This window comes from Staurois parvus, unplaced genomic scaffold, assembly GCF_062004578.1.
Source record: "Staurois parvus isolate SC_StPar_1 unplaced genomic scaffold, SC_StPar_1.0 ptg000543l, whole genome shotgun sequence".
Classification (NCBI taxonomy): domain Eukaryota; kingdom Metazoa; phylum Chordata; class Amphibia; order Anura; family Ranidae; genus Staurois; species Staurois parvus.
Genome location: NW_028318339.1, coordinates 600,648 through 626,629, shown reverse-complemented (window position 1 = coordinate 626,629; position 25,982 = coordinate 600,648). Strand labels below are relative to the sequence as shown.

The following is a 25,982-nucleotide window of genomic DNA, read 5'->3' as shown; positions in this document are numbered from 1 at the left end:
GGCCATGTCCTCCCTTTACACGGTGTGCCAAGAGGATACATATTTTATTTTCAGGAATGCTGTGGGTGATTTAATTCACTAGCAATGTTCTTTATTGCAGGGATCTATTACACTTTTCACATTAGCCCATATTCATATTCCGTAACAATGATACTGCTTCTTTTTTCTGATTTATTACATTTATTGTTATCAGTTCATTGCATTCATCATGGGTAGCTATACTGTGATTTCTATACAAGCAAAGGCCTTCAGTTGAATGTCAAAGCAATATATACAGAAGGAAAAACAGAGGAAAGAAGCAACGGCAAAAAGGCATCCTAAGTATTACTTTAGACGTACATATCCCCTGTGACTTCTTCCAGACAATTATGAGCAAGCTTTTAGAAGCCTGCACATCAAAAGGGATCAGAGTTTTTACTTTTTGTAACTCGGGGAGCCCAGAGATCTTGTAATGTGGCGGAGGAGCTTGAAGTAAACAAAATAAAATTAGAACTGGCTTGGTCCTTGATGACAGCTCTCTAAGGACAGTAAAAAGAAAAAGGGAAATGCAAAAGATTGTGTTTTCAAACATGCTTCATTTGTCTGTGTGTGTTAAATAAGCTAATGCATTTTAAATGTTCAGTTATCCTTTCATGCCTGGCAGTGATAAAATCATTAAATATGTCCCCCTCTCCAGGTGCTCCAATGCTCCTTTATTTCTAAGAGATAAGTATCCTGGTTCAGCAGTCTTTCTCCCCAGCAGATCCAATTGTGATGACCAACTCTCCTAATCCTCTTTTCGTCCCAGTCTCTGACCAGTCTTGTCCCTGCCCCTCTTGTGGATGTCATCACTAGGAATGCAGGACCAAAGGGGGGGGGGGGGATGGTTGGTCCTCTATTGTACTGTATGTGATGACTGTATAACTGACACTGTATGGAGTGGTTATTAATATTATCACTGTGCAAACCACACTCCAAATAGTGAGTTAAAGTGCCTATCAACTGGATATATGAATAGCAAATACTTGACAGATCAAATATATATGCAATAAAATGTGTATATGGAGTGTCTGCTTATATTCCCACACTGAAGAGCCAAGGACTAGACTGCAGGTTAGGGAAAGTAATGCTCTGTCTTATCTCATCCCCTATAAAAAGCAATCAATAGATTCCAAACTGAAAATACTATTAAATTCATATTAGTTTCGGTCAAGTGTACTGCTCTATGCATACTACAAATCCCATAAACATAGCCCCTAGTAGTCCATCTCTGGAGCGAGCAAGAGGGTGGCTATGTTCTACATACAGAGGGAACGTGGAGAATGAACGTAGCTACCATCTAATAGTGAAATTGGATCATAGTTGAAAACATAAGGAATTTGGAGGGAGGCTAAGTCAGCCTATACATTCTTCTTTTTTTTTTTTTTTTTTTTTTTTTTTTATGGGGGTAAAAAATAACTCCATTCCACCATTCACATGCTTGATGCGAATGAGGGAATCTTCCCTCTGAGTTATGGTATTCTGACAGCAGGGAGACTTTCTCGCTGTCTGGGCTGCTGGCTAAAGCTGGTAGCACTGATTGATCAGGGAAAACCCCAATGGGCTAGTTGTACCCAAGTCGACTTGTGTGCAACCAGCCTGTCTATACATGGATTGAAATTCCTCCGGTCTCTGCTGAACCAGCCAAATTTCAATCCATGTATGGCCGTTTTAAATGATTATAAACCCATATTGTTTTTAAAATAACAAACATGTCTTACTTACCTGCTCTGTGCAATAGTTTGCTGCCCCTATGCTCCTTTTCATGGGTCCCCTGCCGGCGCTTCTGGCTCCTTCCCCCTGCTGAGTGCCCACTATAGCAAACCACTTGCTGTGGGGGCACTCATGCAGACTTACACTGAATGGACTGTCACTGTCAATGGACACACAGAGTGGCTTGGCCTTAAGCCCAAATCCCTCCTTACTAGCTGTGATTGACAGCAGTGGGAGCTAATGGCTCATGCTGCTGTCCCTGAGCCTACAAGGAGAGAGCGAGCGGAGAGAGCTGCAGCTCTTGGGCACAGTGCTGGATCAAGATCAGGCTCGGTAAGTATGGGGGCAGAAGGGGGAGTTGTTACTGCAGAGAATGTATTAAGGCAAAAATATAAAAACCTTCAGCCTAAGAACCACCGAACATTGCTCTTAAAGTGTTACTGAACCCAGGACCCTGCATTCACTATATCTGGTCTCCCACAGTACACAGAATATGGAAATGCAATTATTTTAGCAAATATAAACTACTAAATACCTTTTCTCATCAGCAGGTAGAGCAGTCTTGTGACTTCTATCGGTGTCCACCAGAGCACTGGTTAAGGCTTGAAGGAGGAGTTTTCATTCTCCCTTAATTGTCCTTTGAGGCTGCTTAACCCCTGCCCCTATGTCTGGACAGTGCTGATTGGCCCTGTGCCGATCAAATGCACCCTCCCAAAGAAAAAAAAAACCTCTTTAGGAATACACACCAAACTGAGCATGTGCAGAGTGCTTCCTAGAGCTCTGTACTATCAGCAGATGGATTGGGGACTGTGAAAGAAGGGGAGGATTAGAGAAGACAGGTTCAAACCACCTTTGTATACAATGTGGAGAATTAACCCCTTAGGTTTCACAGTGAGTATAAAAAGGATGGCTTACTGCATATACAGACTGATTTTATGGTTTTTGGTTTAGTAACACTTTAAGTTCTGAGTACATGCTTGAATAGTGCTACTTTATATCATCCTGAAACCTAAAATTTTATTAATTTTAAAGAAGTACAGCCAAAGCTTATTTGACTAGTTCTACTGTGGATCACAGGAGTACAGTTCGTTCTGCTAATGCCTGCTATCGGCTGATGTCACAGATCCAATCCAGGCTGGGGAAAGATTCAGAGTTTAAAGTCTGGATCCACCCACATCCCTGGAGCAGCACCTGGTTCAGCCTCTCAACGAACCGCTGAGAATCTGAGCTGGCCAATCCTGCCCCCTCTACGTCCCAGTGCTCCAGTAAGCACGCCGGGGGGCAGAGTGGACAGTAGTGACTTAGTCACCACTCTCTGCTTCTAGCAGCAAGGAGAACTGAGTGATCAGCAGAATCTGATCGCACAGTTCTCACCTTTAGAGCCGTCGAGACAGATGCAGCATCGGACCGATGCTGCATCCACCTAGGTAAGTATTGTTTTTAAAATAAAAACAAATCCCATACTTCTCTTTTAAATGTAGTTGTAATATAGGTGCAAAAAAAATGGAAGTGAAAAAGTAAAAACAAATAATTTTTATATATTTATATTACAACAGTTTTCTGTAATACATAGCATCTTATTCAGGAAGGAAGTGTGTGTGTGTATGTACAGTATATCTTGTGTGTCTATATATATATATTTAGTTCTACCTACTCCATCTTTTCTTTTTGGAATTGGAATGCTTTATATCTCCTACAATGCGTGAGCATTGTAGTCATACATGAACCCAGCCATGTGTCATTTCTCTAATGGTCCTGAATTATTTCATCTTTTGCTAACCTCAGTCGTTTGAACTGAACAGTTCACTGCCCTAGTATCTCTCGTGTTTCCAGGTACAAACAAAAGATTCTTTTTATACCCTGAGTGTGGGTACATTCTTCTGTTCTGTGTTTCATTTCCAACAGAAGCAAAAAAAAAAAACGTGTGATCGGGTGCTTCCAAAGTAAAGTAAAGATGAAACGGTTATGCATTTCACGGTATTGATGAAGAGATTTTCACCGAAGACATGATTGGCTCCTTTAACCTATTTTGACCACTTTTTCTTTTACCATAGCTTCTATTGTAGAAGTTCCTTCCTTTTCATTATGTGTAGAATCCTTCTAGTTCCAGGCATTTTTTCAGGCTGCTCTTTTAGTAGTAGCTAAGTAGATGTACAGAATTGTACCTGTGATAGTGATTAAAGAGCTCAGGATGGTACAGGTGGGTTCTGTGTATTGCAGGGGTCTGCTGTGACTGTATTTTTAGACTGCTACATTCATTAGTTGACATACTTTGCCTGTTTTTTCTTGTCTATGTAACACTAAATATAAATGTCGGATTTTCTTTACTGCCAGTAAAGACCATATACTCTTAGGGCCTGTTGTGTCAGCTCACATTCTTTAAATGTTTCATTGTGCATTGAAAGAGAGGCATGCCTAAAGCTTTTTTTGTCCATCTCTGGTGGGTCACAGGAGTGCACTTACTTTTGCTCTTCTGTGACCCGAAGTCAGCTTGCTATTACCTGCCATCAGGTGGCATGACAGAGTTGCTCCAGGCTATGGAAGGATCCTGACAATATTGTCAGAATCCACTCTAGCTGCCTGATTGACAGCTTGCTTTGCCTTTCAGCCTGCTCCCTGCCTTGCTTGGTGCTCCAGTGAGCGCTGGAGGAGCAGAGTGGAGGACATTGACTGATGGGCACTGTTCTCCAATCCAGACAGGCCAGCAGTGATCAGCAGTCATGTGAATACCCAGTTGTCGGGCTTAGAGCCTACATGGGACAGCTCTGCTGCACCATAGAGGTAAGTATGGATATTTTTTTTTTTTTTTACAAACCCATACTTCACCTTTAACGCTGAACTCCAAGATTGACCTGCATTGCATATTGGTCCAGCTTGGAATAATGTATGTACAGTTTGTTTTACCTGATGGGATGCTGGTGAAGCTGAAAATCACTGTAGTTGTCAGTGCTACTACAGTGATAAGTGCAATCTTCCAGGTCCTGCTTGGGTTCTGGGCAAGCAAATCCCCCTCAGCACAATGACCCCAAGGGGTCACTCGCGTGGCAATGCTGCCATTCTTGGAATGCTTTAGTGCTTTTTTGCACTAATTGCTGCAATGAATTTCAGCTTCCCCAATGTATCCAAAATTAAATAAAGTGTAACTTTTTTTACTTTAATGCTTTTAAAAGGCACATACAATATTCTTTTTAAGGCAATGCCCCACAACAGACCCACAATACATGTCTGTTCATGGCAGTGTGCTACATTGCACGTGTATGTGCTGCTTAGATGCATTGCGGTGCCATTTACAATATATGGCACTGGACTGTGTATAATGCGTTGCAGTAATGTGTGGTGAAACAAAAAATAGAGATCTATAGGCCCACTCTGTGTGATTGTTTCATACAATGCTACTTCCACTGTTTATAGTCAATCTAAACTGGCTATACAGACATAGATTGTGTAATAGGAAAGCTCATTGTAGACCTCTTGTGGCAATATCTGGCTGTTCTAACCCAGCATTTAAGTTTTGTTGGTGTTTGTGTGGAAGTTTTTATAACGGTTTCTCTTGTCCTCTTAGAAGCTATGGTCCATCAGCAGCTACACTGAAAACTCCTGTTCATTAAAGTGGTTGTAAACCATCACCTTGTATAACAAGCCATTCAGTTTAAAATAGAAATGAAAGGCAAAACATTTGTGCATGGATATAAAAAAATAAATACTTTTATAATACATGTCCTTTGTTCTCAGCTGCATTAGAGCTAGGGGAGAAGTAGAAGTACACTGATCTTCCCAGTGAATGGCTATGCAACAGAGGGCATGTCAGGACAAGTCTGATCATTGCAGGAGAGCAGACGGAGTTCCCAGCACAGCTACAGAACTGACCACACTTAGTTCTCATACCTAGTGTGCTCAGTTTTTAATAGGAAAGCAGAGTGACAGACAGGAACACCAGCGATTTCACACAAAGGTAGCAATACAAAGAGAACAGGTTAGTTTTACAAAATACAATACAGCAGGCACATAGGCAAAAATACATAGTACAGCAGGCACATAACAGGAATGTTGGGTTTTTATATTCTTTAAATCAAGCCACCTGTACCTTATGTGAGGTGAAGCAAGCTCTTTCTGCAAGCACTTGACCAGATTCATTATTTTGTTTAATCAAATGATATTGCTTTGTGTTAAAGAAGCATGGTCATGTTCCCCTTAGGTCCTAGTAATAGTGCTTGTGTAAAATCCCCCACCAACTACCTACTGATACGCTTGTCTCCTCCATCTCTCATGTCTCTTTTGCCAGCCACCTAATAAAACACATTGATGGTTAGAGTCAAAGCCTGGCTTCATCCATTCCATAATATGCTGGATCATGAGCCTAACAAATACTAGCAAGTCCCCAGAGCTTCATCATGGGTGAAGGTTACATGTCTCCCCATTACTAGGTATACTGAGTTTCAGAGCTGGTAGTGATGGAAGATGGAGCAATTGGAGAGCACTGAATAGCAGAGTACAAACATGTTGAGAGCAGTTACACAGACCATTTCTGATAGAACTTAAAAAAGTCCCAATGTTGGGTATATCTCAGAAGAAATGTAGGAGAAATACATTTCTATCCATCCATCCTACCATTTGCTTGATTTAGCTGTCATGAGAAGTTCATGTAAATTCTTGGCTTATAATGGATGTTAGTAGTTGATTGTTTAAAAGGTTTATGAAAACATGTACTTTTGGATGAGCGAACACATTTGGCAGTTGTAGTAATGTCTGTGTTGGCAGAACATAATCGGTCTTTTCATGTGTCACTGAGTAGGTGGTTGAACATGTTTACTGGAGGAAATGCCCTGTACATATCTTTTAAAGCACTGAATGTATTCAGACATCCTGCAACATTAACACAGAGCCCATCCTAATGACAAAATCTTTGTATATCACCTTCCTTATCCTATCATGACATTGTATATATCAGTGCTTCTCAACCTTTTTTCATTCAAGGCACCTTTAAAATTCTACACATTCTCAAGACACCCCATCCTAAGGTGTAAAACAGTAAGCTATTAGTTTTACATAATGCAGCAACATCCACACATGTAGAACACCCAACATTGGAGGTGATTTATTCTTCCAAAGCAAATACACCTTTTCACACTGGCACTATTATTCCAATGTTTCTCTGTTCCCTTACCCCAATGCTGAAAGAGAGGGGCAGGGGAGAGCCAAACAAGGATGCTATTCAGGTACCCAGCATCCTCTTTATCAACCAATGAAGCCATTGGTTGTAAGGACACTTGTGGATGGAAGTGTGTAATAATGCACAATGAAAACCTGTGGATTTGTGGAATTAAGACAGGTTTGATCCACCCTCTAGCTTGTATACATTTTTGGGCAATTTTTAAGCATTTTGCCAAGGCACTCCTTAAGAAACCTGAAGGCACCCTGGTTGAAAAAAGCTAGTATATATTACCAAATTTATACCATTCCTTTTTTATTTTAAATTTGAGTTGCTCTGTTTAATCCAGTTTTTGACTCCAGTGTAAATACACTGTGTAATTAACATCCATTACATAGATATATGTCTTGAAGCTCAAAAAAATAGTTTAGGGACTTCACAACCCTCAAAACATTGAGGTCCTGTCCACACCAGAACACGGTGTGGGAAACCCGTGTTCTGTACACGATTTTGGCACCATGTTTAAAATGCACTGCATTTACAATCTGTAGTGGATGTCAATGTTAATGACACCTCAAATGCAGGTTGCAAATTCAGTGCATTTGCCTGCACTGGATTACATGGTACAGAAGTACCCTGCAATCCAGGTGCAGTGAGTTTCCAAATGTAGTGTTAGCACTACATTTGGTGTAGTGCAATTCTGACACTAGGCGTTCCAGTGCAGATCTTAGGTGATCCGTTTTACTCAACTACAACTAAAATCCTAAGCATAACATGTCAGGGCCACAGTCCTTACCGAATGCAGCATCTGCTGTCCTTTATTCAGCAAGGCAGTAAACAAACACGGGTCCTGACTGGGCTAATATGTCTGTCTCACAGGTTCTACTGGAGCAGTGTGAACAGAATGCTTAAAGCAGAACTCCATGAATTTGTTTTTAGAATGCTAGCGTGCGGGGGGCAGGAGCATCAGGAACTGGTCTTGCGCTCAAAGGAGTGGCAGATTAGAACAATATATCTCCACTCTCCTCACCCCCCTCCCCCCCTCCAAAAAAAAAAAAAACTGTTGCTTTTTAACGCCCTCCCCCCCAAAAAAAAATTCTTATTTAATTGGGGTGCTGATTGTCACTTTTAAAAAGCTGATAGCAGGCTTTCAACAAACGTCTAGTAGCGCTAAAGCCTGCTAGCAGCTTGTTTGTAGTGACAATCCGCACTTTCAGGATCTGTGTACAGCATTTACAAAGTATAGGTGAATGGTACTTTAAAAGCTTCAACAAAGCTTGCTGAAAGCTCTGCAAATGCATTGTACAAGCTTGCTGTTCACACTGTGAACAGATTGAATGAAACTGGGTAGGATAGAGTAGGGAACAGCACCAGAGATAGGGTGTTCATTGCAGCAAGAGTTTTTTATGTGATGCTCAAGATGTTTGTTTATCCATTTGGAACTGGATTTGGGCTGGAAGTGGGCATTTAATTTGATAAAATTCTTCATTTTTGTTAAGTTCCAGTCTTGAAATTCTTTGCCATCCCAGCAATTGATTTATAAGTGACATGTTTTTGTTCTTTGTCATTTTAATTTAGTAATTTTAAAATACTCTGTAGGCAGCTGAGAAATGTGCAGTTCATCGTTTAAATGCTAATCTGGATTGCCTATCCCTCTAAATCTATAAATTACTTTCTACTTATATATCTTTTTAATAAGATGCAATCAATGTACACTAAACGTAGGCTTCCTTCCACCAGTTCATCTTCACTGCTCTGAGCATTAATCATGTCAGAAGCCTTTATTCAAACAAACCCACAGAATGTTCAAACAGCTCTTCACTCTTCCTACTTAACAGGGATTTAATTGTCTTCTAATGTGTTTATCAACCTGTCATACTTGAGCAATGCCTCTGGTCTGTATTTGTAGCTGTTCACCTGCCAATTATGTAAGTTACTTATTACAGGGAAGAGGCACCTCTGCATGTTTGAGTTGTATACACACTTTCTTTTGAAAGCAGTTTTTTTTTCAGTCAGCAAATGCAAGCACATTATATATTGGAGGGTTATGGACACGTTTGCCATTAAAGTCAAGATATTCAAGGTTATTGTAACAAGTTTTTTCTTTTTTAAATCTCAAGGCTCATTATGGGAATTGGTGTGACGTCTTTTGCATTTGTGTATTGTTTGTTGTGCAGGTTGAAGGTTCATATGAGTGGGTTTATTCTATGTCGATTGTGTGGTTTAAAATGTAACAGTTGGAGAGATTATGTGCCATAGGCTCTAAATTGTGCCATACTAACAACAAAAATAGTTATTCTATGCAATTTTTAAAAAGCTCAGGGCTGGGCAATTCCTGGTAACTAGGTCTCCATAGCAACTTTAACAAAAAATTAAAATATCTCATCCACATACTGTATGTGCTTAAACAAAAAAAAAATCACTGTTAAGATTCGGAATTCAACTCTTCAAAAATATCCCACATGCGCTAAATAACTTATACCAACAATGTGATATCACTAAATATGAAAAATGATGTTGCCATCAAGAAATGTGAAAACTTGTGTAACCAGGTGCTTGCACTATGGTCCCCTTGAAGGAAAACAAAACAAGATGGACTTCACAGAACTATTATTGTGGGGCAACAAGTCCTGGCATTTCTGCTCACTATGTCCCTATTGTCTCTTTATGCCATTTCTCTGACTGGCCGACATCATACTGTAAGGAGGAGGTGCAGTTCAGAAAAGGACTGTGGGAGGTGTAGCTAGGTAATATACAGGTGGTTCTACATTACAGCAGAGAAAGAACTACAGTTCCTAGAGAACTGTGGGGATGGAGAGGAGGTGTGGAGGAAAGTTCAGTGAACTCCTTGGGGAGATTCGGGTTACTTGGTGCCAGACTAAGGAACGAAGGACTAGCTGAGTTCACAAGGTACATGGCCTAAATTACAGCACACTGGTGTTAAGTATGGGTTCACATCTTCTGCATCTCCAGCAATACAGAGCGGGTGAGCCAGAGACCAAGCTATTGATCTGTGAGGGTTCCCTCCACCATCAACATCCACAACTGAAGTGCAGGATTGGTGAGACTGTTGTCAACCTATTACACACGCTTTACAGCAGTGATTGAGACTTTAGCTCAACACAGCCATATCCTCCTGCTCTCTAGACATTGGCCTGTCTGCTTAGCCTACCACATCAGCCTCAGGAATTGCCTCATTCATCTAGAACTATTATTACTTTTTCCTGAACTCGCTGCCTTCTATTCTACTGTTTTATGTTTTTCTGCAAATTACTTTCGACAACATCTCCTCAATAATTTGTCCTCTTCAACTGAAGGCAGATGGAAGCCACAAAGCATCGCATCACCACTTGTGCACCACTGTAAGGGCCCCAACAAAGCCAGCAGAGATAACCATTCTGAGGCCATCCCATTCTGTCTCACAGTACTTTTCATAGCTTTTACAACTCTTTTTTTTTTTTTTTTCCCTGGGGATTGTTGTAATATAAAGTCTTGCAGGTAGACTTTGACCTAGCTGGGTCACATTAGGGTCTAATGGTAGTGTAGACTCAGGGGCGTTATACCATTCTTTGTCAAGCTGCCTTTTCTGCACTCTTGGTGATCCTGTTACAGTTTAAGCTGGTTGGGTATATGGACACAAATATATTTGGGAGGAATATTAATTATTACTTGCTCACTTATACTTATATAAGTGAGCAAGATAATATTAGCGCATCATTTTTCACATTTATTGATGGCAACTTAATTTTTCATATTAGCGTATGTGGGATATTTATGAGGAGTTGAATTCCGAATCTTAATTAGAAGTGATTATTTTTGTTGTTATGCACATATTTGGATGAGATATTATTTATGTTTTAATTAGGAGCACAGCATTTTCATTTTTGCTTTTTCAGTGATTTCATGTGAGACACGGTGTGTGTATTACTCTTTGGTTTTGCTGTGCGAAGATATGTTTTTGTTTTTCTCGTAGCAACTGAAAAAATTCTGGTGACTGATTATTGAGATCTAAAGTGGAAACAGTAGCCGTGAAAGTATATGCTTTCCGGTAGTCTCGGTTATTTCCTGCACAGTGATTGGCTTAGCTGGGTTAGAGTCCGTTTGCCATGTGTAACCAATCCTATCACTGCTGGAAAGTGAAGCACATTTATTGGGTGATAAGGATCAGCTTCTGGGTTTGTAGTTTTGTGCAGGGTGTAGTTCTGTCCAAGGCTGTCTTTACTATTGATATATTGGACCCTGGACAAACATTTTCTTGGGCCCCCCTCCATGCAATTTTGCTCTCCACCTCAACATCCCAAAAAACAAACACACACACTCATAGACTTTAAAAATGTAAAAATATAGAATTGGTCCAGACTCACTGGTTACTAGTGGTTACTGCACATCCTTACTTCTCACCCATTGGTTGTTAGAGGTTACTGCATATAATTACCACTCATCCATTGGTTTCTAGAGGTTACTGCATATTATTACCACTCTAGCATTGGTTGCTAGAGGTAACTGCACATTATTACTGCTGACCTATTAGTTGCTAGAGGTTACTGCACATTATTACTGCTCACTCATTGGTTTCTAGAGATTACTGCACATCATTACCGCTCACCCATTGGTTGCTGGAGGTTGCTGCACATCATTACCCCTTATGCATTGGTTGCTAGAGGTTACTGCATATCATTACCACTCACTGGTTGCTAGAGGTTACTGCACATTGTTACCGCTCATCCATTGGTTGCTAGTGGTTACTGAATATTATTACCGCTCATGAATTGTTTGCTAGAGGTTACTGCACATTACCGCTCATGCATTGGTTGCTAGAGATTACTGCACATTATTACTGCTCACTGATTGCCTGCAACTCACCATGTCCCCTCTCCAAGCTGCTCCAGTCCTGCTGCTGCTCTGTTGATCTTTTCCTCTGCTGTTGACAGAAGGGTGAGGAAGCAGAATACACACACACGGCCCTTTGATCTCTGCACTGCTGGCTGGAAAAGGGGGTACGGGGGAGGGGGAAGGGGGAACACAGCTGTTCTGCCTCACTCCCTGTTACAGCCGCTCTGGTCCTGACAGAGGGAGAAGCGGGATGAGTGGACTCCAGCACGTGCAGCCCACAGCTGTGCATCTACCCTGTCACAGTTTGGCTACATCTATTAACCCGGCTTGGAGAGCAAGCAGGGGATCGGCTTCATAGGAAAATTGTTTGCAGGCAGCGCAGGATCAAAGGGCAGCTGCTTCGGGCTCCTCAGTAATGACAGGGCCCTGGGCAGCTGCCCCTTTTGCCCTGCATTAAAGAAGGCCCTGTTTCTGTCATAAGCTGAAGTGTGTCCTGGGTAGAAGGGAGAGTGTAATGTTGGCAACCAGAAACAGAGGACCTTGTGATGGAGTAGAGGAGCAGAGCACTGTATATACTAGTGTGAGCAGATATGACAAGTATACTTACAAGAAAGCACAGCAGAAAGTGGAACTTCACTTGAACAGTGAAGTAGCGCTGGTTTGTTCCCTCCCCCCAGCCTATAACTGGATCACAGGTTTTTTTTTATCTACCAATCTTTATCGTTACCCGCTACTGCTTCAGCAATCTTTGCCTAGGCAAAGTTGATGCCACTTCCCCACCCCCTTCCCTCCTGCAGCCTCCTGGGACATGTTAAACAGATCAGTACAAGCTTGCTAACTGTGGTTCCTCAGGTAGCCACCTCCATTTCTCATATCTCATATGGTGCTGCCAGGACCCATAGCAGTAAGAACTGGCTCCGAGAAGACCGCACTGGACTCCAAGCACTACTACCTGGTTTTTAAAAGTGTTTTGTAGCTGCTGGCTTAAGTTCCTCTTTAACTACTTAAACTAAAACTAAAAAGTTCAATATACAGTAGAATATCGTGACCAACCTTTTTGATACTGTGCTCACAGTTGAAACCCATATAGTGATAAATGTAACTCCATGAAGAAATTAATCAAACTATTAATGCCCACAACTGCCATCTTTTATCCAAAATCACTCCAGATTATGTCACACAGCACGTCAATCCCTGCACACTTGAGAAACACACTCACTCAAAGATCCATCATGTGACAATCCCTCCCTATTTTTCTGTTTACTTTCTGGGATCCTTTTTTGGGTGTCAATATCACTGCCTGCAAAATGTGGACACCTGCTACTGGCAGATGACCCAATTCTAGTGGCCTGGAAACCTTTTGAGGCTGTCAATAATGGAAACATATATTGTTTTCTAAATAAAGGTTTCCTTACAAGCAATACTGCCGCTGCCCAAAAGGTATTAAATGCAGTTTCTGCAGTAAAAGGTGTATTATACTTTCCAGTGCTGCTTCTTCAAAGAGCCTGCCCTCTTACTGTGTGCAGGGAAAGGGCTCTTGGGATATGTAGTGCTTATGTCAGTTGGAACTGACCTCCCAGCTGCTGCTCCTGGAAAAATTTTACTTCTATATGGTGTCACAGGAAATAATAAAAGATTAGATTTTGGGGGGGAGACATGGAGTGGAATTTATCATAATCAGAATTTGGATGAACATGGCTACTTGTTAAACCTAAATCACACCTTGCATTATTTTTGCCAAGTTTTGCTTTAAACGTTCGTATCTTAGTGTATTGGTAAAGTTAGTATCTTCTTTCATGCTTAAGGTAATTGTTGTAGCTGCAACACAGTTGAGTATTGCCAGTAATACTTTTTTGTGTGCACTAACTTAAAGTGAAAAAAAATCCTGAACAGGCAGGAATTTTCATACAGGAGAGACATGCTTTCCCGCTTCTGCATTAGTTACTTACCTGCCTTTCTGCTGCTGTACAGTGAGCCGCGCATGCGCAGCTCACTGTACAATTTTGGCAATGCCAAATCTGACTGAACTCCTGCTCATATGTGGGAATGATATCATCCCCTCCCAGCCAAGTACAGCGGCCGATGATGGAGACCCAGAAACCAGCCGCCCAGAGGGACGCCGCTGGAGCCTTGGTGAGTACAGTTCCACATTAAATTTTTAAGACAAACTTTTGGACCCTCTTCTTCTAAGGTCCAATGAATACTGCTTAGGTCTTGAAAGCTTGTCCTCAAAAATTTAATTGTGCAAATTAAAAAAAAAAAGTTATCCTGGCTAGGCCATTTTTTGCATTTTGGCGCTGCGGTACTTTAACTGACAATTACACGGTCATGCAACACTGCACCCAAATTAAATTTTTGTCCTCTTCCCCCCCCCCCCCCCCCAAGAAGAGAGCTTTCTTTCATTGGTATTTGATCGCCTTTGCGGTTTTTTTTTTTTTGCGCTATAAAAAAAAAAAGACAATTTTGAGAAAAAACAATATTTTTGACTTTTGCTATTACACATGTCCAGTAAAAAGAATTAAAAAATTTTGTCATTAAAATGTATTCTGCTACATGGCTTTGTTAGAAAAAAAATCGCAATAAGTGTTAAGTAATTGTATACCTGAAAGTTAGAGTTTACAAATGGCAGTATATATACTGGGTATTTTTTTCATTTTATTTTTACTAGTAATGGCGGTAATTAGCAACTTATAGCGGGACTGCGGTGGGCATTCTGACACTGAGGGAAACTCATTTGGTTTCACTGATATCCACAGTGACACAAATACAGGGATCAGCGCTAATAAAAAGCACTAACGCTGTACTAATGGCACCGGGCAGGAAGGTGTTAACATCTGCGGTGATCAAATGGTTAACTGTGTGCTGTTTTACTGTTTGTGTGTGTGTGCTTCACTGTAAACACACTGATATGCATGGCTCTGCTATGCAAAGCCATGCATAGCAGTGTGCAGGAGCTGACAGGGGAGAGAACTGTATTGTTTAATTACAGTTCTCTCTCTCCATCAGTAATGTTCATCAATCACCGTGTGCCAGCGAGTAATCACCGATCGGGACTCAGTTATTAACAGCCGAGGCCGTGAATAGCGGCGTGGGCATGGTGCTCGTGCACGCCCCCTGCTTGGAAATGCAGGATAAAATAAACAGTATCTCACAGAAGTGAGTACATCCCTCACATTTTTGTAAATATTTTGATACATCTTTTCATGTGACAACACTGAAGAAATTACACTTTGCTACAATGTGACGTAGTGAGTGTACAGCTTGTATAACAGTTTAAATTTGCTGTCCCCTCAAAATAACTCAACGTACAGCCATTAATGTCTACACTGCTGGCAACAAAAGTGAGTACACCCCTAAGTGAAAATGTCCAAATTGGGCCCAATTTGCCATTTTCCCTCACCGATGTCATGTGACTAGTGTTACAAGGTCTCAGGTGTGAATGGGGAGCAGGTGTGTTAAATTTGGTGTTGATGCTCTCTCTCTCATACTGGTCACTGGAAGTTCAACATGGCACCTCATGGCAAAGAACTCTCTGAGGATCTGAAAAAAAAGAATTGTTGCTCTACATAAAGATGGCTTAGGGTATAAGAAGATTTCCAAGAGCTTGAAACTGAGCTGCAGCACGGTGGCCAAGACCATACAGCGGTTTAACAGGACAGGTTCCACTCAGAACAGGCCTCGGCATGGCCAACCAAAGGAGTTGAGTGCACATGCTCAGCGTCATATTCAGAGGTTGTCTTTGGGAAATAGACATATTGCTGCAGAGGTTGAAGGGGTGGGGGGTCAGCCTGTCAGTGCTTAGACCATACGCCACACACTGTATCAAATTGGTCTGCATGGCTGTCGTCCTCTTTTAAAGATGATACATGATAAAGTCCTCAAACAGTTTGCTGAAGACAAGCAGCCTAAGGATATGGATTACTGGAACCATGTCCTGTGGTCTGATGAGACCAAGATAAACTGATTTGGTTCAGATGGTGTCAAGTGTGTGTGGCGGCATCCTGGTGAGGAGTACAAAGACAAGTGTGTCTTGCCTACAGTCAAGCATGGTGGTGGGATTGTCATGGTTTGGGGCTGCATGAGTGCTGCCGGCACTGGGGTTGCTACAGTTCATTGAGAGAACCATGACTGCCAACATGTACTGTGACCTACTGAAGCAGAGCATGATCCCCTCCCTTTGGAGACTGGGCCACAGGGCAGTATTCCAACATAACGACCCCAAACACACCTGCAAGACGACCACTGCCTTGGTAAAAAATCTGAGGGTAAAGGTGATAGACTGGCCAAGCATGTCTTCAGACCTAAACCCTATTCTGTGGGGCATCCTCAAACGGCAGGTGGATGAGCGCAAGGTCTCGAACATCCTCCAGCTCTGTGATGTCATCATGGAGGTTGTCACAGAGGTTGTCTTTGGGAAATAGACATATTGCTGCAGAGGTTGAAGGGGTGGGGGGTCAGCCTGTCAGTGCTTAGACCATACGCCACACACTGTATCAAATTGGTCTGCATGGCTGTCGTCCTCTTTTAAAGATGATACACAATAAAGTCCTCAAACAGTTTGCAGAAGACAAGCAGCCTAAGGATATGGATTACTGGAACCATGTCCTGTGGTCTGATGAGACCAAGATAAACTGATTTGGTTCAGATGGTGTCAAGTGTGTGTGGCGGCAACCTGGTGAGGAGTACAAAGACAAGTGTGTCTTGCCTACAGTCAAGCATGGTGGTGGGATTGTCATGGTTTGGGGCTGCATGAGTGCTGCCGGGACTGGGGTTGCTACAGTTCATTGAGAGAACCATGACTGCCAACATGTACTGTGACCTACTGAAGCAGAGCATGATCCCCTCCCTTTGGAGACTGGGCCACAGGGCAGTATTCCAACATAACGACCCCAAACACACCTGCAAGACGACCACTGCCTTGGTAAAAAATCTGAGGGTAAAGGTGATAGACTGGCCAAGCATGTCTTCAGACCTAAACCCTATTCTGTGGGGCATCCTCAAACGGCAGGTGGATAAGCGCAAGGTCTCGAACATCCTCCAGCTCTGTGATGTCATCATGGAGGAGTGGAAGAGGACTCCAGTGGCAACCTGTGAACTCCATGCCCAAGAGGGTTAAGGCAGTGCTGGAAAATAATGGTGGCCTCACAAAATATTGACACTTTGAGCATATTTTGGACATTTTCACTTGGTGGTGTACTTGTTGCCAGTGATTTAGACATTAATGGCTGTGTATTGAGTTATTTTGAGGGGACGGCAAATTTACGCTGTTATACAAGCAATACACTCACTACTTTACATTGTAGCAAAGTGTCATTTCTTCAGTATTGTCATATTAAAGATATAATAAAATATTTACAAAAATATGAGGGGTGTACTCACTTCTGTGAGATACTGTATATACGTGATTTTGCTCACCCGTGCCGTCCTGTAGCAGTGTTGCTGCTATAGGGTGGACGGGAAGCAGTTAATACTTTACTTTATAAACTTTTGCAATGAGCTATATACAGCTGGTTTCTAGTCCACCTGATGAAACAAATGAATTGCAAAGCCAGAGTAGATCCTGCTTATGATTTACATTTAATTAACAGCCTGAAGGCAAACAGTCATGCATGCCTGCCTACAGCCATTGTTCAAACTCAGGCTTGGACTCTGTGATATTCTAGAACACAAGAGACTTATTTTGCGATGGTAAATTTGGTAGCTTGCTTTTTTTCCACACTGTAAACTGTATGCGCTGCAGTTATCTTAGGAATTACACTGTCGACAACAGATCATGCTTGTATACAGGCTGTTACTTTGAGCTGTAAATGTGAAGCTTCTACAGAAATGTTTTGGAAGAGATAAATGTATTTTTTTCTAGCCCATTTACTTGGAGCTCAGGAGATAACCAGTGTAATCGTATCTGATATAAATTTGCATTGTGTAAATTTAGATCCATGAGATTTACTAGGAAAATGAGGAAGCGTGTGCAGGCGGCTTTGAAAGGGGGGAGCTTAATTGTCCTAGAGCCGAATCCCGGCTATACCGAATTCTAAGGCTTCATTGTAGCTGTTAGTAATTTGACTCTGTTGCATGCTGAAGGGTAACAGGGCAGAGTGTTGTGTGTCCCTTTTGCTTGAAGCTGTTATTAAATATTTTTGGAGTGTGCTAATCAGCACTAACTGCTCAAGACCATACCAAGACTCTGACAAAAAGCTTCTCCTTACAGCCGGCCTATTTGGAACTTTTGACCGTTCAATCTGGTTTATTTCTAAGCTTTTGACTAATTTTAATAAACTGAAAAGCCAGTTCCCTACAGCCCCCTTAGATTTTTGGCATCCTTTTACTTGTGTAGCCCTTGCATAGTGATAAGCTTCCAGTGTTGGTCTCTCAATGCCTTCAAACCACATTCATTGTGATTATTACAGAACTTGGAAATCACAATTACAACCCTTAAAGTGTTTGTAAACCCTAACAATAAAATGTTTTGATATTCTCTAATTTGGTCTGTTAAACCATTGAAAATGCTATGTTAAATCTGTTCATTACATGCAAAAATACCCGTTGATCATGCCAGAAACTTTGTAGGTTGATAAATTGCTTTGCTCTGTCTCTCTTATCAGAATTGTTCCTAAGTCTCTCCAATTCCCGTGTTAGGGGGAAGAAAAAAAGAGCAAGGTGTTAAGTCTTAAAACACTTCCTGTCCTATGATGGCAAAGCTACCTCTCTATATATATATAGTGTCTGGCATGAGCTTTGTTACCCTAGAACAGGTAAAGTGTTGGTAGGATCACCAGTTGAAAATTAAGAGGAAAAATCCTGAAAAAACAATGCATCCACCACCTTTAAGAACTGGTAAGCTGTGAGATACTTAACGTTCGTTTATGGTTATAGATACCTTTTATGTTTTTTTTTTTCTTAATTTCACCATAGAAATTGAGCCTGTTTCCCAATCCCCAAATCACTAAACAAGCATACATAAAAAAGGATTCTTGTAAAATGCAAGTTGTATTGGTAACAGTTGTGCTAAAGTCCACAGTTTCATAGACTAGAAGTTAACAAAGGGATAGATGGATTGCAAAGCAAGTACCTAGAGAGGTCTACATCTACCTTTTTATATGTTCATGAATATGCTGTAGCAGAACATTTAATTATGTAAATACTGCCTTCAGTTTCTGAAGTTAACCTTAAAGTCAATCTATGGCCAGGCTGTGGTCATTTAAATATATGCATACTCTTAAAACCCAAAAAATTAGCTTTACAACAAACCATTACTGATCTCGGTAGCTGCAGATACTTAAAATTTTACAGCAGAAACACTGAAGTAATTTATGTTGGTGTTCTTAGCTGCTCAGCTTAACCTGCCCAGTATCAGTGAGCCCACTTCCTGTATCACAAACTGCCATGGATATACTCTCCTGGGGGTGCATTATCACATTATTATTATTATTATTATACAGTATTTATATAGCGCCAAAGGGTTTGCTCAGCGCTGTACAAAGGCAGGGGGACAAGACATGAGACAAGACAGAGACAGTGCAAAACACGAGGGGTTTGAGGGCCCTGCTCTTTCGAGCTTACAATCTAGGAGGGAGGAGAAAGTGGTACAGGAGGAAGTGGCTGTGGGGGATGAGGTGGTGGGAGGAGTGGAGGTCAGGTGTTAGGTGAGGGAGGGGTAGGCCTCCCTGAAGAGGTGGGTCTTCAGGCTGCGTCTGAAGGTGGTGAGGGTGGGTGACAGTCTGATGGATTGGGGTAGGGAGTTCCAGAGGATGGGGGAGGTCCTGGAGAAGACTTGCAGTTGGGCGTGGGAGGAGGAGATCAGGGAGCTAGAGAGTAGGAGGTCCTGAGAGGAGCGAAGGGCACGGGTAGGGTAGTATTTGGGTATCAGGTCGGTTAAGTAGGTTGGGGCAGCATTGTTGATGGCTTTGTAGGTCAGGGTTAGTAGTTAGAATTTGATGTGTTGGGTAATCGGGAGCCAGTGAAGTGATTGGCGGGGGGGGTTGCGGATGTGGAGCGGTTAGTGAGGTGGATGAGTCTCGCCGCCGAGTTCATGATCGACTGGAGTGGGGTTAGCGTTCGTTTGGGTAGGCCGGTGAGGAGGGAGTTGCAGTAGTCCAGGCGTGAGATGACGAGGGAGTGCACGAGTAGTTTGGTAGTGTCTGGGGTGAGGAATGTACGTATCCTGGAGATGTTGCGGAGGTGGAGCCTGCATGATTTTGAACATGAGCTCAGGTTCACAGAGCACTGCTATAGAAAGTAGCTCTTAATAATGTGAGCACCTTTTCAACAGCATTGAGAGCAACCCACCTTGCTGCTAGGAGAGAAAGGGCTGACGTTACATGTCAGGCCAGAAGACAACTGCAAAAAAGTATGTTTGATAGGAAAGAAAAGAGGAGAGCCGCTGTCTAACTGCAGTATTAAAATGTTTTTTAATAAGCCACAAATGTAAAAACTCACAAAAATGAGGTGGTAAATTAGAAGGCCTCTAGAAGGAGTAGTAAGCTCCGAGCGTGTAGATTCTCTCCGTTTTCATTGCCGTATTTCCTCTTGTGTGACCTCACGTCTGCCCGGCTTGTGGTTCATGCTGATTCCAGTCACTTCCGGTTCCGGTTTGGTCGACAGTTCCCGAGACTCCTGACTATCCACAATGCTTTGGGACCTTCCTCACCACCCACGCCGGCCATCACCCACCGGAATAATCCCTGCAGGACACAGAAGACAGCTCTACAGCTAACCTTAATGATAGGCTAATTTTCCACCCCGTTTTTGTGAATTTTTACATTTGTGGCTTATTAAAAATCGTTTTAATACTACACTTAGAAAGCGCCTCTCCATTTTTCTTTCCAATCATGCTCATACAGGTGGCTCACTCTGGGATGGCTGCCACCTAAAGCGGTTATACAGTTATAGAAATAAATAGGTGCAGCACTAATAACAAATAAACATGTGCATAAAGTGCTAATGCACATGGAGAATGATGGATCATTCAAAATCAATTACAGATAATAAAGTGCCAATACTGCTAATAACAAAACATGAAATATAAAGTGATATAGGTGCTAATGGTATGATCACATATATAAATCCAATGAATAATATCATGTGCAGTAGAACAAAACCACTCAAGGTAGCTTGGGGATAGATAAGTGAAAGTCCAAATAATGAATGTGGGGATCCACAAGAAGATCTCAGCATAGGTATTCCAATCTCCTAATCCAAAGTGATGTATGATGTGACTGGTAATAGGCAAATTGTGCACTCACCAGATGCGCGATAATATTTATTTATTTATTTCAGGTACTTGTATAGCGCCGTCAATTTACGCAGCACTTTTACATATATATTGTACATTCACATCAGTCCCTAACCCTAAAGGGGTGTACAATCTAAGTCACATTCATATACAAGGGCCAATTTAGACAAGATCCAAATAACCTACCAGCATGTCTTTGGAATGTGGGAGGAAACCGGAGTACCCAGAGGAAACCCACGCAGGCACAGAGAGAACATGCAAACTCCAGGCAGGAGGTGCCGTGGCTGGGATTCGAACCAACGACCCTAGTACTGCCAGGCAGAAGTGCTAACCATTTACCCACTGTGCTGCCAATCTGTCACGGATTCTCCCACACGCCACGCCCACAGCGACTAGCTAACCGAGGCTCGCACGTGCGGCCATGACTTGGGGTAAGTGGGAATGAGGGGAACTTAACTTTGAATAGATCTACGTATATAAGACCAGCCGTGATATACTTTCACAGCCCGTACTACCTCTTGGCCACCACCGGAGGGAGACTCCACTCCAATTTTAGTTAACAGACCATACACTGGCAGATACAAATCTTACATACAATCTGATGCACTAACTAGAGTTGAGGAGCAGCCCGGCAATCACACACCCTTCTAGGATCCCTCCAGCTATCCTACAAGTCAGAACCCCAGTGTTAATCACTCTTCCACTGTCCACACACCCCCACACCAGACACAACACAAACGGTAGCTTGCCACCACCCAACAGTTTATCCACAGAACGGTCTGTTGGGACACCACACACACACAGATCTCCGTCTGGCAGATCTGTTACCTTTACAATCTGCACGCAATCTGTCAACACACAGTGCAATTGCATACAGATTGGAAATGAGCTTGACCGAGCATATAAAGGCACTAAAATACAATACAATCTAATCTCTCCGTAGATATGAGTCCGTACTTAAATACGCAGAAGTCACTTATTAATTTTAAGATTTAATATCCCGAAAGTGGGCAGTGCATAAAATATGTACAAAGTATAAAAAGTTACAGAAAATACAAGAAGACACTCATACACTATTCACTGTAAAATGAAAGGGAATAAAAAACAGATAAAACTTTTACCAAGATTTATCCTGCGACTGGAGCAAGTCTGAAAAAGTCTGTAATCCATTAGTCGATCAAACCAGCTCCATACGAATCACTCATTTTAGATTACAACTGTCTCATCAGGTCAGCCAGATCATCCAATAGTGTGTACAGCCTGGCTCCTGTTCCCTTTAGGATCCTCCAATTGGTATCAGCACATCAAGTTTCCTTTTAGGCTCTGCGAATGGTTAGACTCACAAAGAGCCGATACGCCTGGCCATTGTTTCTTCACCAAGTGCCTCAACCTCTATCTCCACATCAGCAGGACCACAACAGGGATATTTGCAGGTTGAAGCGCTGCAGCCCTTCAGGAACTCCCTGATGTTTCCCAGACACTCTGCCTCTGTGCGCGGCTCTGGGTACACCTGATATTCTTTCCCCCCTCCTCTAATGTTTGCACCTTCTTTTTTTAATCCCACCAGGAAGCGAATCCCAGCTCAGGAAATGACATGCTAGGAAGAGCCCGGCTCCCCCAATTTTAAATACCTGGTTATACAGTTATGGACTTTATTTGGGACTTTTTGTATGTTTGTTCTAATAGCACTGGAGATTAGCCAACCGTGCTCTGAGAGTTCTTAACAATATTGCAAAAAAGTGTGTATCCTTCCAAAATTTTAAAGGGATTTAAAGTAGATGACTTTGAGGGGTAACACTATTGTGCTTTAAACCATCCATAGCTGATCATAAATGGATGGTAGGACTAGTAGAGACTTCTGGTTATCCAGCCCATCACTGTTGTTCCCCTGTGCCCATACTTACTCCAGAGGTCTTTGCAATAGATAGATATTTCGGCTTATATGATAGGGGCAAGCACATTGCATTACTAAATACAGTTGATTCAAAATAGGACTTTCTATGGCCAACTCAAACATCTACAATCCAACCCTCATCTAAGCCTTGTGGTCACTTTTAAGTTGATGTAGCATTTTTACAAAGCTGAAACTTTACAAGCTCATTATCTCTCCTTTGTTATGAGGAAACTGTTCCATTGGAATTTATTTTATGCACAACAACATTTTTCTGCTGAAAAACAATCACAAGATGCATAGGCTCCATTCTGGAGGTTTGTATTGAAGTTGAACTAATTGTTTGAGGATCTGCAATAAATCATAATTAGTGGTTTAACAAATATGCAAATTTGACAGATAAAGTAGGATGAAATCTGCTGTCAAAACAGTGTGCATTCCTAAAAACAAAGTTTTAATTGTAGTTTGCTGTCACTTGCAGAATATTTTAAAGTTCTTTATAATTAGGTTTGTATGCGTTCCTTTTCCAAGTTTGGGATGCAGTCCTTTGCTGCAGTAAGGCCAGGGTTACACCTATGCAGGTTGCATCTTCATTTGTGTTGTGTGGTGCATTTTGTGTTTTTTGCGCCTGCATTTATGATGACTTTTACATGCGTTTTTTTTTTTATGCTTTTTTTCTTTTTTATTTGATTGGCCAATTAGACACTGGTCTGATGTCACAGAATGTTACATAACATTTTGACTTCTTGATTCCTGCCTGTAATCTGTGCATGCTGCAGATCTGTCACTATCGTGGCTGCAGTTTCCTTGCAATTGCCACATTGATAGCTATAGTCATGCAGGAAGAAGAAGAGGAACAGAGGAGAAAATGCAGATATTGGATACATCTGGTGATAGCCACAGCAGAAAGGACAATTTTGGATCATGTTTAACGATTTGAGAGCACATAAGGACAAATTTTTTCGATACACACGGATGTCCATAAAAAGGTGAGCACAAGTTTTGAACATTTCCTGTAGCTACATATGTTTGTCGCAACCTCCTCATTTCCACCCCTTATTTCCTTTTCCCTTTTTGTCTTATGCTTTTCTGTTTTGTGTTTCTTTTCTTTTTTTTTTTTAGCTTTTTTTCTTTTTTAATTTTTTTTTTAACCATTTTGTTGAATTGCTGGGTCTACGCAGCAGCAAGCTGGAGCGACAAAACACCTTCTTCACAGACTCCATCCTTCCAGTAGAAAGGCTGATGATCACATTAGTGTTTATACTCTAAACTGTAAAAGTAATAATGAGTACGTATATTTAATTGCAAAAAAACTTTATTTTCTTTTTTTACATACAGTTTTTTCAATAAAATAGTAAAATGCAATAAAACTGTAGAACAATTTTTTCTGTAATTTTTGGAGGTTTTTTAATTTTTTTATGAAGAAATACAAAGTGGTATTGTTGCCAACATATTATGATATAACATTGTAAAAAGGACATTACAAGGTTTGATAAACTCTTTCCTCCTGGGAAGCATCATGCTGCTCAAGGTACTGGGGCTCTCTAAAGTGTGGTGTAGGTTCCCTGTATGTCTGGGGAGCATTGGCAGGTGGATATATTGGGCCCTGACTTTGCCCTTCCAGCACAAAGTGGGACACTGGTGGCTCTGGTGGTGGCATGAGGTCCATAGGTGTTGCTGAAGCATGATAGCGATATTGTGACGCCTGATAATTTGGCCTAACAGGAGTTTGCTAAGCATCGTACTTTAAGTATGAAACATTTGAGGCCTGAGGTGGTGTCTGCTGAGGCAAGCTTATGGGTGGGGGTGGGTTGGCAGAGGGAATGAAGGAGGTCAGGCACTGCATCATTGTAGTTCTCATCTCCCCGTGCCTTTCAAGAGGAACGTGATCATCCAAGGGGACTAGTATGTTTACATACTTTTGGGATAAATATATTTGTTTTTTAAATAGAACTACTAGCTCATTTAATATATCAATCATTTTTAACTTTTACGTGGAGTCATCCTTCCTGATGTTCCTCCTTTCCGAGACATAGTAGTTGGTGGTGCAGCAGGCCTGCTCAACTCTTCCTCCATCTCCACCTCCCTCATCTTCTCTGTCACCCTGGATATGGGCGATACGGTAGTTGGGGTGTCCAGGGGTGTTGAAGGAATCTCTCCAGGGTTCTCTGCACACACCTGAGATTCCCAGCTGCTCTCAGTGCTGCAAATACAGAAAGAAGAAACATTAGATAATTCCAAATTATATATTAATTTCAAACACAAATGATTGAAATGATGCTGTGATCCTAGCTTACCTTCTCATCTCTAGGATCGGTTTGAGGAACTCCCGGTCCCTTGCAAATTGGTAGGGGGTAAAATTTGTTGCACCAGACCCACTCCTTGCTTGCCATTCCATATACAGCTGTCTATTGTAGGAGTCTTTTGCGCTCTGCCATCTTGTACGGAACTCTTTAATTGCAAAACGTAAAAAATATTTATGTATATTTTTCATTTCAGGTACCTTGCAACAGGACATTCTTTAGCCAGTCTACATTTTCAGTTTATGGTGGGGAAATCAACTGCAAGCTATATTGTCCGTGACACCTGCACCATCATATGGGAGGTACTAAAGGATGTAGTCTTCAAGAAACCTACAGCAGAAGAATGGTGCAACGTACTGTAGCTGCTGTGTTCCAGAGAGCGCTGTAATTTCCCAAATTGTCTGGGTGCGATAGATGGGAAACACATTCGCATAATAAAGCCAGTAGCTTTATTATGCAGCAGTTTTTATAACTAAAAAATATTTTTAATTTGTGTTATTTGCAGTGACAGATGCCAATTATAGTTTCACTTACATAGATATTGGGTCTTATGGGAGCAGCTCAGACTCAAGTATTTTCTCACACGCCTCATTTGGGCAGATGCTTCAAAACAATGACCTGGGCCTGCCACCAAACAGTCCACTACCAGGAACAAGGAGTCCCGCTCTACCATATGTATTTGTATGTAAAACGTACGTTTTATAAGCGGTTCCATTGAAGTCTATTGGACCATAAACGAAAACTGCTTCAGGAAAAGAAATCTCTGGCCCTTTCCAAAAAACGTGCTTGCAAAAAATGCATAGATGTGAACGTGATCCATAGGAAATCATGAGAAATGGCATG

General features: G+C 41.7%; 1 protein-coding gene and 1 pseudogene across 1 annotated transcript in view; both read left to right on the top strand.

Annotated features, from left to right (window-relative positions):
* The window catches only part of LOC149451275 (ADP-ribose glycohydrolase MACROD2-like), a 750,194-nt gene that overhangs the window by 322,614 nt on the left and 401,598 nt on the right, over nt 1-25,982 (top strand). The gene's annotated exons all lie outside the window — the stretch shown is intronic.
* Nucleotides 1,972-25,982, top strand: LOC149451277 (uncharacterized; annotated as a pseudogene).